At 37.6% G+C, this 16,236-nt stretch overlaps 1 long non-coding RNA gene and 1 pseudogene across 1 annotated transcript in view; one reads left to right on the top strand and one right to left on the bottom strand.

The window, feature by feature from the left end:
• Positions 1 to 13,334, top strand: part of LOC130457040 (uncharacterized) — a 36,742-nt gene extending 23,408 nt beyond the window's left edge. The window contains exons 2-3 of the long non-coding RNA XR_008916023.1: positions 11,237 to 11,395; positions 12,939 to 13,334. This is a non-coding gene — a long non-coding RNA (uncharacterized LOC130457040). The remainder of the gene's footprint in view (positions 1 to 11,236; positions 11,396 to 12,938) is intronic.
• LOC100031955 (cytochrome P450 2J4-like) overlaps positions 1 to 13,429 on the bottom strand; it is a 69,996-nt pseudogene extending 56,567 nt beyond the window's left edge.
• Between the last annotated feature and the right edge of the window lie 2,807 nt (positions 13,430 to 16,236).

Genomic DNA, 16,236 nt, shown 5'->3' with positions numbered 1-16,236 from the left:
TGTTTTTAGAAGTAATGAGTGTTGTATTTTGTCAAAGTCTTTTTTTGCATCTATTGAAATAATCATGTGATTTTTGTCTGTTTGCTTCTTAATATGGTCAATTATGTGGATGGTTTTCCTAATATTGAACCATCTTTACACTTCTGGTATAAATCCTACCTGGTCATAATGAATAACACTCGTGATCACTTGCTGGAGTCTTTTTTGCTAGTATTCTATTTAAGATTTTTGCATCTATGTTCACTAAGGAGCTTGGTCTATAGTATTCTTTCTCTATTTTTGACCTGCCTAGCTTTGTAATCATTACCATATTTGTGTAAAAGGAATTTGGTAGAACTCCTTCTTTGCTTATTCTGTCAAATAGTTTGTATAATATTTGGATTAGTTGTTCTTTGAATGTTTGATAGAATTCATTTGTGAATTCATCTGGACCTAGGGATTTTTTCTTAGGGCATTCTTTGATGGCTTGTTCGATTTCTTTTTCTGATATGAGGTTGTTTAGGTAGTCTAGTTCTTCCTCTGTTAGTCTAGACAATTTATATTTTTGTAAATATTAATCCATATCACCTAGATGGCCAAATTTATTGCCATATAATTGGGCATAATAGTTTTTAATGATTGCCTTAATTTCCTCTTCATTAGAGGTGAGGTCTCCCTTTTCATCTTGATTACTGTCAGTTTGGTTTTCTACTGTTCTTTTTGTAATTAGATTGACGAGTACTTTGTCTATTTTATTTGTTTTTTTCAAAATACCAGCTTCCAGTCTCATTTATTAAATCAATAGTTCTTTGACTTTCAATTTTATTGATTTCTCCTTTGATTTTTAGGATCTCTAATTTAGTTTTTGTCTGAGGATTTTTAATTTTTTCACTTTCTAGTTTATTAAATTGCATGCCCAATACATTGACTTCTGCCCTCTCTATTTTGTTAATATATTAACTCAAAGATATAATTCCCCCCTCAGTACTGCTTTGGCTGCATCACATAGATTTTGGATGTCTCATCATTGTCATTTTCTACAATTAAATTATCATTTGTTTCTATGATTTGTTATTTAAGGAACCAATTTTGGTGAATTGTATTATTTACTTTCTAATTAATTTTTGATTTGCCTCTCCATGTGCCCTTACTAATTATTATTTTCATTGCATTGTCATCTGAGAAGTTTGCATTTATTATATCTGCTCTTTTGCACTTGTTTGCAATGTTTTTATGCTGTAGTACATGGTCAATCTTTGTGAATGCACCACATGCTGCTGTAAAGAAGGTGTATTCCTTTTTGTTCCTATTTATTTCTATCTCCATATCTGGTAACTAATTTTTATATGATTTCATTCATTCCTCTTACCCCTTTCATATTTATTTTTTGGTTTGATTTATCTAGGTCTGATAGAGGAGAATTCAGGTCTCCCACTAGTATAGTTTTTCTATGTATTTCATACTTGAGCTCCACTAGTTTCTCCTTTCAAAATTTGGATGCTATGCCATTTGGTACATTCATGTTGAGTACTAATATTTCCTCATTGTCTATAATGCCTTTTATTAGTATGTAATTACCTTCAGTATCTGTTTTGACTAGATCTATTTTTACTTTGGTTTTGTAAGATATCATTATTGTGACTCTTGCCTTCTTTTTCTCAGTTGATGCCCAAAAGATTTGGCTCCATCTGCTTACTTTTACCAGATATATGTGTCTACATTCCTCATGTGTGTTTCTTGTAGAAAGCATATGGTAGGGTTTTGGTTTCTAATCCACTCTGCTATTTGCTTGCATTTTATGGGTGGCTTCATTCCATAAATATTCAGAAGTATGATTACCAGCTGTGTATTTCCCAGCATTTTGATTTCCACTGCTAGTCCTGCCCTTTCTTCCTTCAGTATTTCCTTCTATATCAGTGTTTTGTTTTTAATTGGTCCCCCTAATTCCCACCATTATTTTCTACCTCCCTTCCTGTCTTATTTCACTCTTATTTTCTTTATGGTCTTTTAAAACTACCCCACCACATTCTCCTTCCCTTGTATTGCTTCCCTCCCCACCATTCCATTTGTTACCTTTCTACTTCTCTATAGGGCGCAAAACAGTTCTCTGCCCCAATGGATTTGATTGTTCTTTCCTCTATGAGTCAATTTCAATTCACCTAAGAATTGTGTTTTTTCTATCTCCAGCCTCTGTATCCTTCCAGTGAATTCATGTTCTCCCCCACTCCTGCCATGCCCTTCTTTATTACATATAAATCTACTGCATTTTGTTTTGTTTTCCATTTCTTTTTGTATTAATCTCTTTTTTGAACTCTAGTTATATAAATATGTAAACACACATATATTTATGCACACATATTATCTATAAACCATTATCTATATATTATATATATTATCTATATAGATAAAAATTATCTATAAAATATCTATATTTATGTATTGACATTTGCATCCTATACAGTTTGTCACTGTTCCCCCTAAGTATAATTCTTCTAGCTGCCCAGGTGATAAAAACAATTTTAAGAGTCACCAATATCCTCTTTTCTTGTAAGAATACATATCACTTTAATTTATTAATAACTTATTGGGTCCCTTAACAAGTTTTTTTTGTTTGTTTTGTTTTGTTTTGTTTTCCCACCTTTTGATGATTCTCTTGAGTTCTTTTTTGGGTATCAAATTCTTTGTTCAGATCTGGTCTTTTCTTTATAAATGCTTGGAAGTTCTCCATTTTATTAAAAGACCATACTTTCCCCTGTAAGAATATAGTCAGTTTTGCTGGGTAGTTGATTCTTGGTTATAGACCTAGTTCCCTTGCTTTCCAAAATATCATATTCCATGCCTTTTGTTCCTTCAGTGTAGATGCAGCCAGATCCTGTGTTATCCTCACTGTAGTTCCATGGTATCTGAATGACTACTTCTTAGCAGCTTGTAATATTTTTTCCTTGGTCTGGTAGTTCTTGAATTTGGCTTCAACCCTTCTGGGTGTTATCAGTTGAAGATTAAGTACAGGATGTGACCTGTGGATTCTTTCAATCTCCAATTTTCCCTCTTGCTCTAGAATGTGGGGGCAGTTTTCTTGGATAATTTTGTGTAGAATGATGTCCAGACTTTTTCTTTTGTCATTGTCTTCTGGTAGTCCAATGATTCTTAAGTTGTCTCTCCTCATCCTATTTTCTAAATCTTCTATTCTAGTTTTTAAAGACTGAATTTAATCCCTGGAATTTTGGTCATCCTCCTTCTGTTCTGATTTTTTGGAGCATATCTTTCATTTTCTTTGCCTCATCTTTCATCTCCTTTGCCTCATTTTCAAGTTGATTAATTTTGGCTTTCATGACACTATTTTCTGATTTTAGTTCAAGTTCCTCTGTTTCCAGATGACTTATCTTGCTTTTTAAGTTCTTTTCCCAGTTGTATTCAGCATTTCTTAATTGTGTTTTGAATTGTATTTTGAGTTCTTCCAAAGCCTGTGTCAAATTCATTGGGGTTTCTGTGTTTTTGGTTTGTGTTTCCTCATCCTCCTCTGTTTCATTTGTTCTTTGTTCATTGCCTGGACAGAAGCTGTTGATTATAATTTCTTTTTTTCTTTTCCTGTTGTTTGCTCATATTTGCTTCTTATTTCCTCCCTATAGTTGCCTGTAGTCTTGTTCCTCTCATTATGTGCTGGATCTGTGGGTTTGAGCTTTTTCTATCCTTAAGGGAGTTCTTCTCTGCTATGTTGATTGGTCAGGTTGACTCTTGATGTCAGATCTTCCCCATCTCTCAGCAGAAGCTGAAAAGGAACTGGGCTTCCCATGTTGTTATTAAGGTATTTTGTAGTAGTTGCAGTCTTCATTCATAGAGCTTGATCAGGAAGGCTCCCAGAGCAGTCTTTTAAGTTGAGTTCAACAGGAGGATTCCTCTGCTCTGTCCTGCTCTTAAATTTAGTTTTCAGTCCCCTATAAACATTTTGTTTTTGATTGCTGAGGAAGGGTGTTCAGAGGTCTGAACTTTTGCTGACTCTATGTCTCCATCTTGTCTCTGCCTCCAGTCCCTCTCCCAGTTACAGATTTTAAATGATCATTTGACGAAAAAGGCAATTTTAAGTCACCGAAAATATCTTTGCAAAATTTTCAGATGAAGATATTAAAGCTATCCATAACCATATAAAATGTTTTAAATCCCTTTTTGATTAGAGAAATTCAAATTAAAACAACTCTGAAGTACCACCTCCCATCTATAAGATTGGCCAATATGACAGTAAAGGAAGAGTGTTGGAGGGGATGTGGCAAAATGGGTACACTAATACATTGCTGGTAGATCTGTGAATTGATACAACCACTGTGGAAGGCAATTTGGAATTATTATGCCCAAAGGTCTATAAAACAATGCATACTCTGATCCAGTAATACCATTACTAGGCATGTATACTGCAGAGATTTAAAAAAAAAGCATGGAACTTACTTGCATACAAATATTTATAACTTTTTTTGTCATAGCAAAGAATTGGAAATTAAAAGGGATGCCTATCAATTGGGTAATGGCTGAACAAATTGTGGTGTATGATGGTGATGGAATAGTATTGTACTATCAAGAATGATTAACAGGATGATTTCAGAAACAGTTGGAAAGACCTTCATGGACTAAAGCATAGTGAAATAAGCAGAACCAGGAAAACACTGTAAACAGTAACAGCAATATTGTGGAATGATCAACTTTGATAGACTTACCTATTATTGGCAATGTAATGATCCAGAACAATGCTGAGGGACTTATGACAAAGAATGCTATCCATGGCTGAGAAAGAACTGTTGGAGTAGGAACGCAACTGAAAGAGTATGATTTTTCAATTGTTTAAGCAATTTGGATACATGTCTTACATGATAATACATGTATATCCCAGATATAATCAAGTTCCAGCACTGGGAGGGCAAAGAGAAGGGAGGAGGGAGATATGCTCAATTATATATCTTAGGAAAATTTGTATGGAAATGTTTTAACACATGTAATTGGGAAATAAACAAATAAAATTGTAACTGGAAAAAGACATATTTCTCTCTGATATATGCTCACCCTTTTCTTCTCTGATAGCCTCAGTGAGATATATGGCCTCTTCTTGTATCCGAAGTTCAAGGGTCTTCTTTCCCAAACCAAAATTCCTTAGGGTCATTAAGGTAAATCTTCTTTGATCTTTCCACTCTTGACCATTAGACATGAATAAGCCTAAATAATAATAATAATTCATTGTAATACTTCAAAAATATGTTATTTTATTGGTGTGGTTATTACTTCTTTCAGCAATGGAATTTAATTTAAAAAACTTAAAAAAAGAAAAAAAACCCTATTATATGCTGATCACCATGTTGGTTATATAAATAGAAGAGGTAGACCTGTGTTGGTGAAGACCTGGCATGTGTGCACCAGTGTGCTGGAGGGGGATGCTCTGTTCCCCTTCTCCAGCACACCTTGAGAAATTGTTCAAATGCTCTTCCCCTCTACCCAGCAGCTCAGTGTGAGCACTTCCTCCCTCCACTATCTGGGATAGTGAGGGGGGCTCACAGGCAGCTTGATGGTTCTGTTTGGGAACATGATCTCTAAAATGATCACCACTACTAGGCTAGACAATATGTGCTCCTAAGAAACTCACACACTGTTAAGGGTAAAATTTAGGGGTTATTGAATGAATATATTATACTAGTAGTCACCAGGAATTAATTCAATCCCAATCAAATACTCAAATCAGTTTGGGAATTTTTATGGTGGTTTAATTACAATAGAGGGAAGAAATTAAGAAAAGCAAGAGAGAGGAAAGAGAATTTAAACTGTTCTAGCCTGGGCTGAGCCAGGCAGGAGTTCAGAGGCCTAGGCCAATGGGCCTTCTCAATCTATCTTGGCTACCAGCCACAAGGCCTCCTCTGAGATGAGGGGTCTCCTAGGAGGATAGCATTTTAGGAGGTAAAGGTAAAAGGAATCAGCCTAAACCACTCACCAAGAACGCTAAGAACTTCTCCCAGTCACTTCACTGTCAAGTCACAAAATGGCAAAAACCCAACAAGAGTTGCAAGCATGCCAAATGCTTCCCAGAACTCCCCACACTGCCAACAAAGACCAACGTCTCCTCGAGTGAGAGTGAGAGAGAGCACCACGTCTCCCCCAAGAGAGAGGTCAGAGAGGAAGTGAAGTGAAATATATAGCCTGTTCTTTATATCACTTCCTGCATCTCACATGTACCAATGGTAGCTTAAGCTTGGCTTAGGACAGCCCAGGGAGTGTGTCAGATGTTTCTTATTTGTCACTGGCTAGCACATGTCTGTCATAGATCATCCTCCTCAACACTTAATCCTTCAGTAGGGGTGTACACATTCCTGTTTGCTAGGATATTAAAGACTAATCAGGGTGGAAAAAAATCTAAAATTCACATACACTAAGTGGGGAGAAAACACACCTCTTCACTTATAGAGTACATGGGAAAACCTGAAAGTCCCAAAGATAAATTAGATGAAGATATCAATGCCCAGGGATGCTTAGGGTCTATATAAGCAGTCTATGGACCCTGTAATGTATGAATATGAGTTTCTAGTTTCCTTAGTGAGGAAAGAATGGCTGTTGGAGTTTCTCCATTGGAGAAGACAACTACAGGAACTCAAGTCTTAATCTGGATGCCCAAATCCACTGAGAGGGCCTTACAGAATGTCTTGTGGCCCCTGCTAACTTCAGCAGTGTCATGGGCTAATCAAGGGCAGGGTCCCTTGGCCTGCTGGAAGTGTCATAAACAGTCTCATTGTCTCCCTTTTCTTAATGTAATATGGAACTGATAGGTGCCTTCCACATTGCTGATAGTACAGTACCACTCAACCCTATTTCTCTCTACTCATAAATGAGAATGGTGGTAGAAGAGGGACACTGGGATATATATTTCCCATGAAGAACTTGGTGATCAAGACCTAGTATTTTTGGGGGGTACCCTTCATTGAGGTATGCAGGAGAGGCATACTGCTTTTTAATGACAGGGGAGAGGTGAAACTGTTCCTGTATAACTACCCAATCTCCCTAGGAAAAAGATGGTAGTTCTTCCACAGAGGCCCTTAAAAGGGAGAGAAAAGAGGAAGGAAAGGAATAATACCTTATTAAGCCCGTACTGCGTACGAGGCACTGTGCTAATTAAGCACTTTACAAATATTATCTCAATTGATCCTCATAACAATCCTAGGAGGCATTTATTTTCCTTTTGCAGTTGAGGAAACTGATGTTAAATGACTTCTACAAAATCACACTGGTAGGAAGTATGTGAGGCTAAATTTAAACTAAAGTCATCTTTAATTCAGGCTTATCTTTCTATCCCTGCACAGCTGAATACATCCTTCTTCCTTACTGGGCTCCTAGGCAGGGGGAGGTGTTTTAACTGGTGGTTCAGCTAGCCCTGAGAAGAAATTCCTTTGAGGAAAGTGCCAATATAAACTCAAGCTTTAGAAAATGTGGCAAACAATGAAGTTGTAGAGGAATACATTTTATCTTCCAGTAAAATCCTCTGTTTTGCCTCCAAAGTCCTTGAAAACCCATGTCCCTTCTATGTGTCCAGTCTTCTTATACCTTACTCATCACCATGTACTTAGTGAAGCAGTGACACTGGCTTCCTGGCTTTTCCTGAAGATACTCCATATTTGAGTTCTGGGCATTCTCTCTGGCTGTGGCCCATGCCTGGAATGCTCTCCCTCCAAAATTCTACTAAGAGGATTCTCTGTCTTTTGAAATATCATTAAAACCTCCCCTTCTTCACTGAAGTCTTTCCGAGTTCTTAATTCTAGCACCTCCTTTCAATATTGTGTTCTATTTTCCCCATCTATAGCTTCTTTGTCCATAGTTCTTCACATGTAGTTTCCTCCTTTAGAATATAAGTTTCTTGAGGGCAAGGAATGTCTTGTGTCTTCCTTTGTTTTCTTTGAAATCAGCACAGTGCCTGGCACATAGTAAGCGCTTAATAAATGTTTATCAATGACTGACTGAAAAGACTTTAATTGGTACTGACTATGTTTCTGTTATCAAGATCCAACATGGCGCTCTGTGGAGAGGCTCATTGTCAAAATGCTGACTACCTCTTGAACTCTTCAGGTTCTAAGAAAGTCCAATATAGGCATTTCAAAAGCTTCTTGTGCCTCAATGAAGGAAACAACTGTTGGGATGAAGTTCATGGCTCTTTTAAAAGTATTTAAGCAGATATTGAAGTGTATTAGCTCAGTGGATAGAGAGAGGTTCTGGAATCAGGAGGACCTGAGTTAGAATTTATACCTAGATACTTACCTGCTATGTGACTTTGTGTAAGTCACTTAATCTTATTTGGCTCAGTTTCCTCAACTGAAGAAGGAAATGACCAAGCACTCCAATATCTGCCAAGAAAACCCTAAATGAGATCATGAAGAGTCAGACATGACTGTGTTACAAACACTATGAAAATAAAGTGGAAATGGTGTGGGGGATCCACAATGGAAGAGTAGAAGTAGGGAAAGATTCAAACACTCTGAGAGTCCTTTCCAACCAACCTTAAAATATTGTTTCAAAGCAAATACTGGAGTGAAAAACCAATAAAGACACAGAGACCAGCAAGTTTGATGAAAACAAATAAACAAGCAAAAAAAAAACAACTTGAAAGGTAGGTAGAAAGAGTCTGGTAACTAGTGTGAGAGGAGATAGTGGCCCAGAGCAAATCCTCCCTCCCCCATGACTACTCTTCCAGGTACTGAACTTGAGCCCAAGCCAATATCAAGACTCAGACATTATCTAAGACAACACCAATGGAACCCCACCCATACCCCTTAAGGTTCCAAATCATAGCCCAGCCTGAAGGAAAGGCCTAACACTTAGTTCCCTGTAGTCCATGGAGTAGCTTGCTGTTGCAGGTCTAGAAGGAGGCTCTGAACCCCTGTCCAAGCCCAAGCTGAGGCCCCAAGTTCTAGTACAAGGCACGATGCTAACAATGGTTAAAGGTTGACAAAGGGTTAAAGAAACACATAAAAATGTTCTAAATCATTCTCGATTGGAGAAATGCCAATTAAAACAATATTGTGGTACTACCTCACACTTATCAGATTTGTCAAAATGACAGTAAAGGAAAATGACAAATGTTGCAAGGGATATGGAAAAATTGGGATACTAATGCATTTTGATGGAATTGTGAACTGATCCAGCCATTCTGAAGGGAAATTTACAACTATATCTAAGCATTTATAAAACTTTGCACATCGTTTGATCCTGTAATGCAACCATTAGGCCTATATTACAAAGAGATAATAAAAATGAGGAAAGAACTCATTTGCACAAAAATATTTATAGATACTCTTTTTGTGTTGACAAAGTATTGGAAATTGAAGAGATGTCTGTCATCTGGGGAATCAATCAACATCTTGTGGTACACGTTAGTAATGAAGTAATATTAGGCCATAAGAAATGATAAGCAAGAAGATTTCAGAAAAGACTAGGAAGATCTGCATGAACTGATTGAGTGGAATAAGTAGAGCCAGGAGAATATACACAGTAACAGCCATATTATACAATGATCAACTGGGAAAACATGGCTACTATTAGGAATGCAATGACTGGGACAATCCTGAAAGACATGATAGAGAATGCTATCCAAAATCAGAGAAAGAACTGTTGGAATAGGATAGATGAAGACCAAACGATATTGTCTTTCATATCAGAGTATTTATGGATTGATTTGGTTGTTTTGGTTAGAGAATAGAGCTTTGATCTTGTATTTAAGAAGATGTAAAATTAAATCCTGCCACTGAAATTTACTTGCTATGTGACTTTACAAAATTCACTTGACTTTTGGTCACTTCATTTGTACAATGGCAGAGGGCTTTGAAGTTTCTTTGCAGACCTTACTCTGTGCTCTCCAATCATAACAAAGAGGAGGGAAACAGTACCTGGAACACTTTGGCTAAACTGTAGAATACCAGAAGATGATCTGTCACAGATAAAGATGGAAAGATAGGGTGGAAGGCCATCAATTATGTGGCCAAGAATCAAAGACACTCAAAATGTTGAAACTAGAAGAACCATTGTGATCATCTAGCCTATCAATAACTACCTTCAACTGGGTCCTTTCTACTCTTGGTAATACTTCTACTTCACCCTTAATGATTCTCTATCAAATCTTGAGAGTGACTTCCAAATATTTTTTGTTTCCTCCATTTTTGAGCTGTACACCAAACCAAACTTAAGGGAGATGCCCAATCCTTAAGAGATTAATTTTCCCATGGTTTCCTGTTCCATGCCTTCATTCCTCAAGTCATAACATTAAGTTTCCTTTCTTCTGATTAACAAGACAAACACATATAACTCAAATCCATGTTAACTCCTGCTCCTTTTCCCCAATCAGCTCCCACCACACTTTGTCAGTCACCTGTCACCATCTATCTCATGCAAGACTTTGACCTCAGACTTTGATTTTATTGAGTTCTTCCCTATTACGGGTTATTATGATGTCTGTCACCTATATCACTGTATGTGTCAAAAGGCCTAAAGGCAGAATCATGAATGGATAGGTTTTTAGAGTTGAAGGATTCTCAGAGAATATGCAGTCAAATTTGTACTCAGAAAGGAACACCAACAAAATACAATGAGTAGCTTTTGCTTGAAGACTTCCAATAAGGGGATCTTCAAGGTCTTCAGGAAAAACATCTTATTTTTGGATATCTCCAATTTATAGAAAATATTTTCTCATATGTAGTCAATTTTTACCCCTTTGTAACCCTCATCCTTTGTAGCTGGTTTATTTTTTATCATTTGTAGTGAGGATAACAAGTCGAATTACTTTTCTATTAAGAGGCATTTAAACCTTTGAAGAAAGCTTTCATGTCTCTCCCCTTTCCAATTGAGTCTTTTTGTTCTCAAGTTGAAAATCTCAGACTACTTTAACTGATCTTTTTTTAATTTCAAAACTTTTATTAATTAATTAATTTAGAATTTTTTTTCCATGGTTACATGGCCATAGTCCATAGCCAACAAGCAATTACACTGGGTTTTACATATGTCATTGAATTTAATTGATCTTCTTAAGGGATGAATTTGAACCCTTTGAAATTCTTGTTACTCTCCCATTAAATCTACTCCCCTCACCCCACTCTTAGATATGAAGGAAGGAAAGGGAAAAGGTCTGTTTCTCATTTTATGGGTTTTAGTTCTCCAAATAGGATGAAGGTCAGAGGTAAGATACTTTTCAATAAAAGTGGAGATATAAAATGTTTGCCATAATTCAAGGAACTTACCATTTATTTTAAAGATGTAAGATTGCAAAGGAGATCTGGGGCGATCAACAAACACCTGGCCTTGGTTGACTAGGACTTCCTTTATCAGTGGCAATCCAGTTACAACTATCATGGGAGCACTGAGCAGATCCATGGAGAAAATATTTCCATATTTCCTGACACACTGAAAAAAGGTCAGTTTGAGTTGATAACTTCCATTGACTTTCAGGCTATTTTTTATCTGTACTGTTATCAGACATTCTAGTAATGTGAAACATCAATTCCAATGAAGTCCACTCGATTAAGTCTGATCCAATTGCATTTCATTGAATTTAGCTCAACCCATCAAACACTGATTCCTACAACCCTGACCCTGGTGTGGTGCTGGGAACTGAGCAGGCAGTCATAAAACCTAAATCATCCACACCCTCAAAGAGATGACATAGGAAGGTATTGATCTCCTCATAGATAAAGAGAATACATGCAAAGGAATATTAAGTGATTTTGGGTGAGACTAGGACCTGGGAAATAGCAGGAAAGATTTCTGCATTTGTAAAGCACCTTGAGAATCTTAAAATACTACAAAAATTCTAACTATAATTATCAGAAATTAATGATTAATTTATTTACTAATTTACCAATTGATGTCATTTATTATTAATAATCATCAGTTTTTATTTGCTTAACTTAATAGGAAGGAACACTGCTTGGAAGGTGGCAGTGCCAATATTTTAGCTAGAGTTGAACAAGTAGACTAGGGATCAGCAGACTCCTGGCATAACTTCTTCAAAGTCCTAAGATCAGAGACCTGGAGCACTGATTCTTTTTTTTTTTTTAACCCTTACCTTCTATATTAGAATCAGTACTGAATATTGGTTCCAAGGCAGAAAAGTGGTAAGGGCTAGGCAACAGGGGTTAAGTGACTTGCCCATGGCCACACAGCTAGGAAATGTCTGAGGGCAGATTTGAACCTAGGACCTCCCATCTCTGTTTCTGACTCTCAATCCACTGAGCCACCCAGCTGCCCCCACTGAAGCACTGATTCTTAACCTTTTTTGTGGTGTTTTCCATTTGGTAGTCTAGGGAAGCCTATGGATCCCTTCTCTGAAGAAAGTTTCTAAATGCATAACAGAGAATATATAACATTATAAAGGAAACCAAATGTATTAAAATGTACTCATCAAAAATAGTTTTTAGGAAATGCTCAATGGTCCCAGATTTAGAGCCTGTGATTCAAATGTTTGAAGGAACCGCAGAGGCTTCATACAAAGATTTCTGCCTGTCAGTCAATTTTTAAAAAGTCTACTGTATGCCACACTATGCCTAGTGCTGAGGATACCTAAAGAGCTATAAGGCAATCCCTTCTCTCAAGCAGCTCCCCTCTCATTTTATAGACAATAATAATATCTTATGTATAATATAAACCTACATACCTATCCCTATCTCTTTCCCATTCTATCTCTCTGTCTATCTATCTGTCCATCTGTTTTCTGCATGTCCATAAATGTCTAATGTGCTCCAAGCACTGTGCTAAGCCCTTTAAATGATTAAATCATTTGATCTCCACAACACTGGGAGGGAAGTGCTAGGATTCTTCTTCTTTTTGAACAAAAGAGGAAACTTAGAAAAGCAGAGGTTCAGTGACTTTGCATAGTGATGATGATGATGACAATACCGTCATTCCTCTTTTGCTTTAAAGTTACAAAGCACGTTTTATATATCATCTCATTTGATCAGGATGACAGTTCAGAAGGGATCTCAATGGCCATCTGATCCGAGTCATAAGGAAAAAAATTACTCCACAATGACTCATCCCAGAAGTGATGAACATCTGAGTTTCTCCGAGTTCCAAAGGAGGTAAATGTCCCCCACCCCCACCCCCCGGGGCTCTAAAGCAGATTTTTTTCCCATCATAAGAGGCTGCTTCCAGGTAGAGTCCAGCAGGGATGATCACAGGCAGGTTTGTAGCCACCCAGTTCCTCTGCCCCCTCACAGCTGGTGGATTCTTGCATTCCCCTCGCACTCCTTACCTCCTGGATGCTGATATGGGGTTTTTTAATGTCTATCTCGAAGACGTTGCCAAATATGGGCAGCCGAAGAGGCCCCAGGGGGTATTTAGGCTGCTGCCTCCTCCTCCTCTGCACATAACTGGCCAGGATCAGGAGAATGGCAGAGAAGAGGAGGAGGGTCTGCAGGGAAGGGAGCACGTTTCCTAGAGGGAGCTGCATCCTCCTCCAGCTCCAGCACCAAGGCCAGCCCAGCCAACATAGTTCTTCTACAGCAGCAGCAACAGCAGCAGCAGAGGGGCCACCAGGACCAAGAGTTCCAGGGAGAGATCAAGCCTGAGCTGTGTCAGTTCCCTGGGTTTGCTGAGAGGGCGGGGTTTTGTGAGCCAGCCAGTGAGAGCTCCACGAAGTGAGAGCCTCTCTTCCGTGCCCCACCCCGCCGCCCTCAGCCAGGACTTGCCTCCAGAGAGTAAAAACATGCCTCCTCAGGAAAGGAAGCCTGGGCTTGTCCCCTGGGAAGTGGAGAGATTACTTGGCAGGAGTGATCAGGGGAGGCACCCACACATGAACGGACCCTCTAGTAGGTCCCATATCACAGAGCCACAGCTTTGGGGCAGGAAGGACCCCGGAGAGTCAGCCTCTGCTTTAGAAGAGAAGAGGAAAAAGTCTAGACAGATCAGGAACCTGACAAGGGCACCCAACTCTGTGTAGGTTTCAGAGCCTGGTTGGAGCCCAGCTCAGCTGACTTCAAGGCAGCCTTCTGCTCTCCAGGACAAGCTGCCTCTGAAAACAGGCTTGAGAACTAAGGTAGAAGGAGCCGGGGGACCCGTGAGGGCTACGTGGGGTTTCATGAACTCGACTGGGAGAAACAATTCCAGCTTTATTCAGAAAATTACATTGAAATAATGCTATAGTTTGATTGGAATAAATTGGGATAATTAAAATAAATTCTAATTCAATTAGAAAAATTGAAATGAAATCTGAACACAATTAGAATACAATTGTCATATAATCAGGAAAGAAGATATAACTATCATAAAATTCCAATGTAACAAGAGTAAATTGGAATTTTTGGAATATATTAGAATGGTTGGAATAAAATTCAAATAAAATACATGAAATTGAAACGTCCTTTGTTTTATAATCCTATGTGTGTAATTTTATATTTGATTTATTTATTATCATAGAAACTAGCAAAAATTATTTTAGTGACCTAGAAAACATGATGAAATTGATCTGGAAAAAATAAATGTCAATAACATCAAGAGATTAAAAGAAAACAATTGAGCAGTTATCGTTTTTCCAGTTGTTTAACTCTAACTTCTTTTGGATGCAAATGTGTTCCTCTAATTTCTGTGTTTGTCTTGGCAGGTATCCTCTCAGTTATTTTATATTGTTCAGAAGGACTTTAAATGGAATTTCTCTTTCTGTTTTTTGCTACTAGACTGTGTTGGTATTCTATAGAAATTCTGATGATTTCTGTGGGTTTATTTTGTATCCTGAAATTTTGCTAAAGTTATTAATTTTTTCAATAATTTTAGCTCACTCTTTAGAATTCTCTAACTACAAAATCATATCTAGTCCAAAGAGTGATAGCTTGATTTCCTCATTGCCTACTTTAATTCTTTTAATTTCTTTTTCTTCTTATTGCTAAAGCTAACATCTTCAGTACAATATTCAATAATACTGTTGATAGAGTGTATTGTTTCATCGCTGATCTTATTGTGTGAATCTTGAAATTTCTCAGACTTGTGAATGTTAAAAATTTCCACATTGGGGGATTCTCCATTGGAACAATTCCCTACTGGGAACATTCCCCATTTTGACAGTGAGAACTCTACTTGGATCAGAAATGGGAGGACCTCTACTCCACCTGTAGTTAAGGACTGCTTTAGGGGAAAAAACTCCTTGCTAAACAATGAGGGTACTTGGGCCCATACTTATAATGAGGCAAAAAGTTCTTTAAGCCATGCCTATTTTTAGAAGTAATACAAAGGGATGCTAAGTACTTATTAAAGTCAGGCAACTTGTAAACTTGCCAGGAGCAAAGAGGTGAAAACTTATTCAGAAGTTTTCTCTGGTTCAAACTTACTAAAGGGATTAGTGGACCCAGTAGTGTTTTTTCTGGTACAAACTTACTAAAGGGATTAGTCGACCCAGCAGTGTTTTTCTAATGGACTGTCCTTTGGAAAATGTCTACTGTGATTGGTAGATGTAAGGACTTAGGGGAGGTGACATAGGAGAAAACCCCCTATATAAGAAAAAGCAGAATCTCTTGAAAGTAAATCCTTTTGGAGAATCTCTTGAGAGAGGCTCTGGAGAAGGGAAGCTCTTGGAGAACAATCTCTAAGGAGGTCTTGCTGGAGTTCCTCTGAGGGGACTCTGTCCCTCTGGAGGCTCTTGAGAGAGGCCCTTTGAAACAGACTCTGGCTGGAAGGCTCTTTGAGGAGGACTCTGGCTGGAACTCTCTCTGAGGAGACTCTGTCACTAGAATCCTTGCTTAGACAGACCTTGTGGTGAGTGATAAAAGACTGACTGACTGATCTCTCTCTCTTAAGACTCAGGTCTAGGCCATGTTGGCTTAAGGCCCTTCATACTTATTTCCTTTTTCTCTCATTGTCTCCTTTTCTTTAATTCCTCATTGTATTCTTAATTAAATTCTCTATAAAACCCAGTTGACTTGGGTATATTCATAATTGGGAATATTACCTTGGCAACCACTTTATATTTGATTTAAAACCAAGACACTGTAGTGAAACATATTTTCTGAGGTCACAAATTTACTCACCCACTCTTATATCTACTACAATTTATATCTTCCACTATTTTACTCATTACAGTTTACACCCTTAAATCTTTTAACTGCCACAGTTTATGGCAGACAACTATTTTAAATATAACAGTTTATGGTAGACAACTCTTTTAAATGCTACAGTTTGAAAGGCTTCTAGCATATCTTCATTGCAAAATCATAATTGCTGTGTTTATATTAAATTAATTAATTAATTAATTTTTAATGTATTCCCAAG

Source organism: Monodelphis domestica, chromosome 2 (genome assembly GCF_027887165.1).
Source record: "Monodelphis domestica isolate mMonDom1 chromosome 2, mMonDom1.pri, whole genome shotgun sequence".
NCBI classification, from domain to species: domain Eukaryota; kingdom Metazoa; phylum Chordata; class Mammalia; order Didelphimorphia; family Didelphidae; genus Monodelphis; species Monodelphis domestica.
The sequence above is the reverse complement of the archived record's forward strand: the minus strand, read 5'-3'. Positions and strand labels throughout refer to the sequence as shown.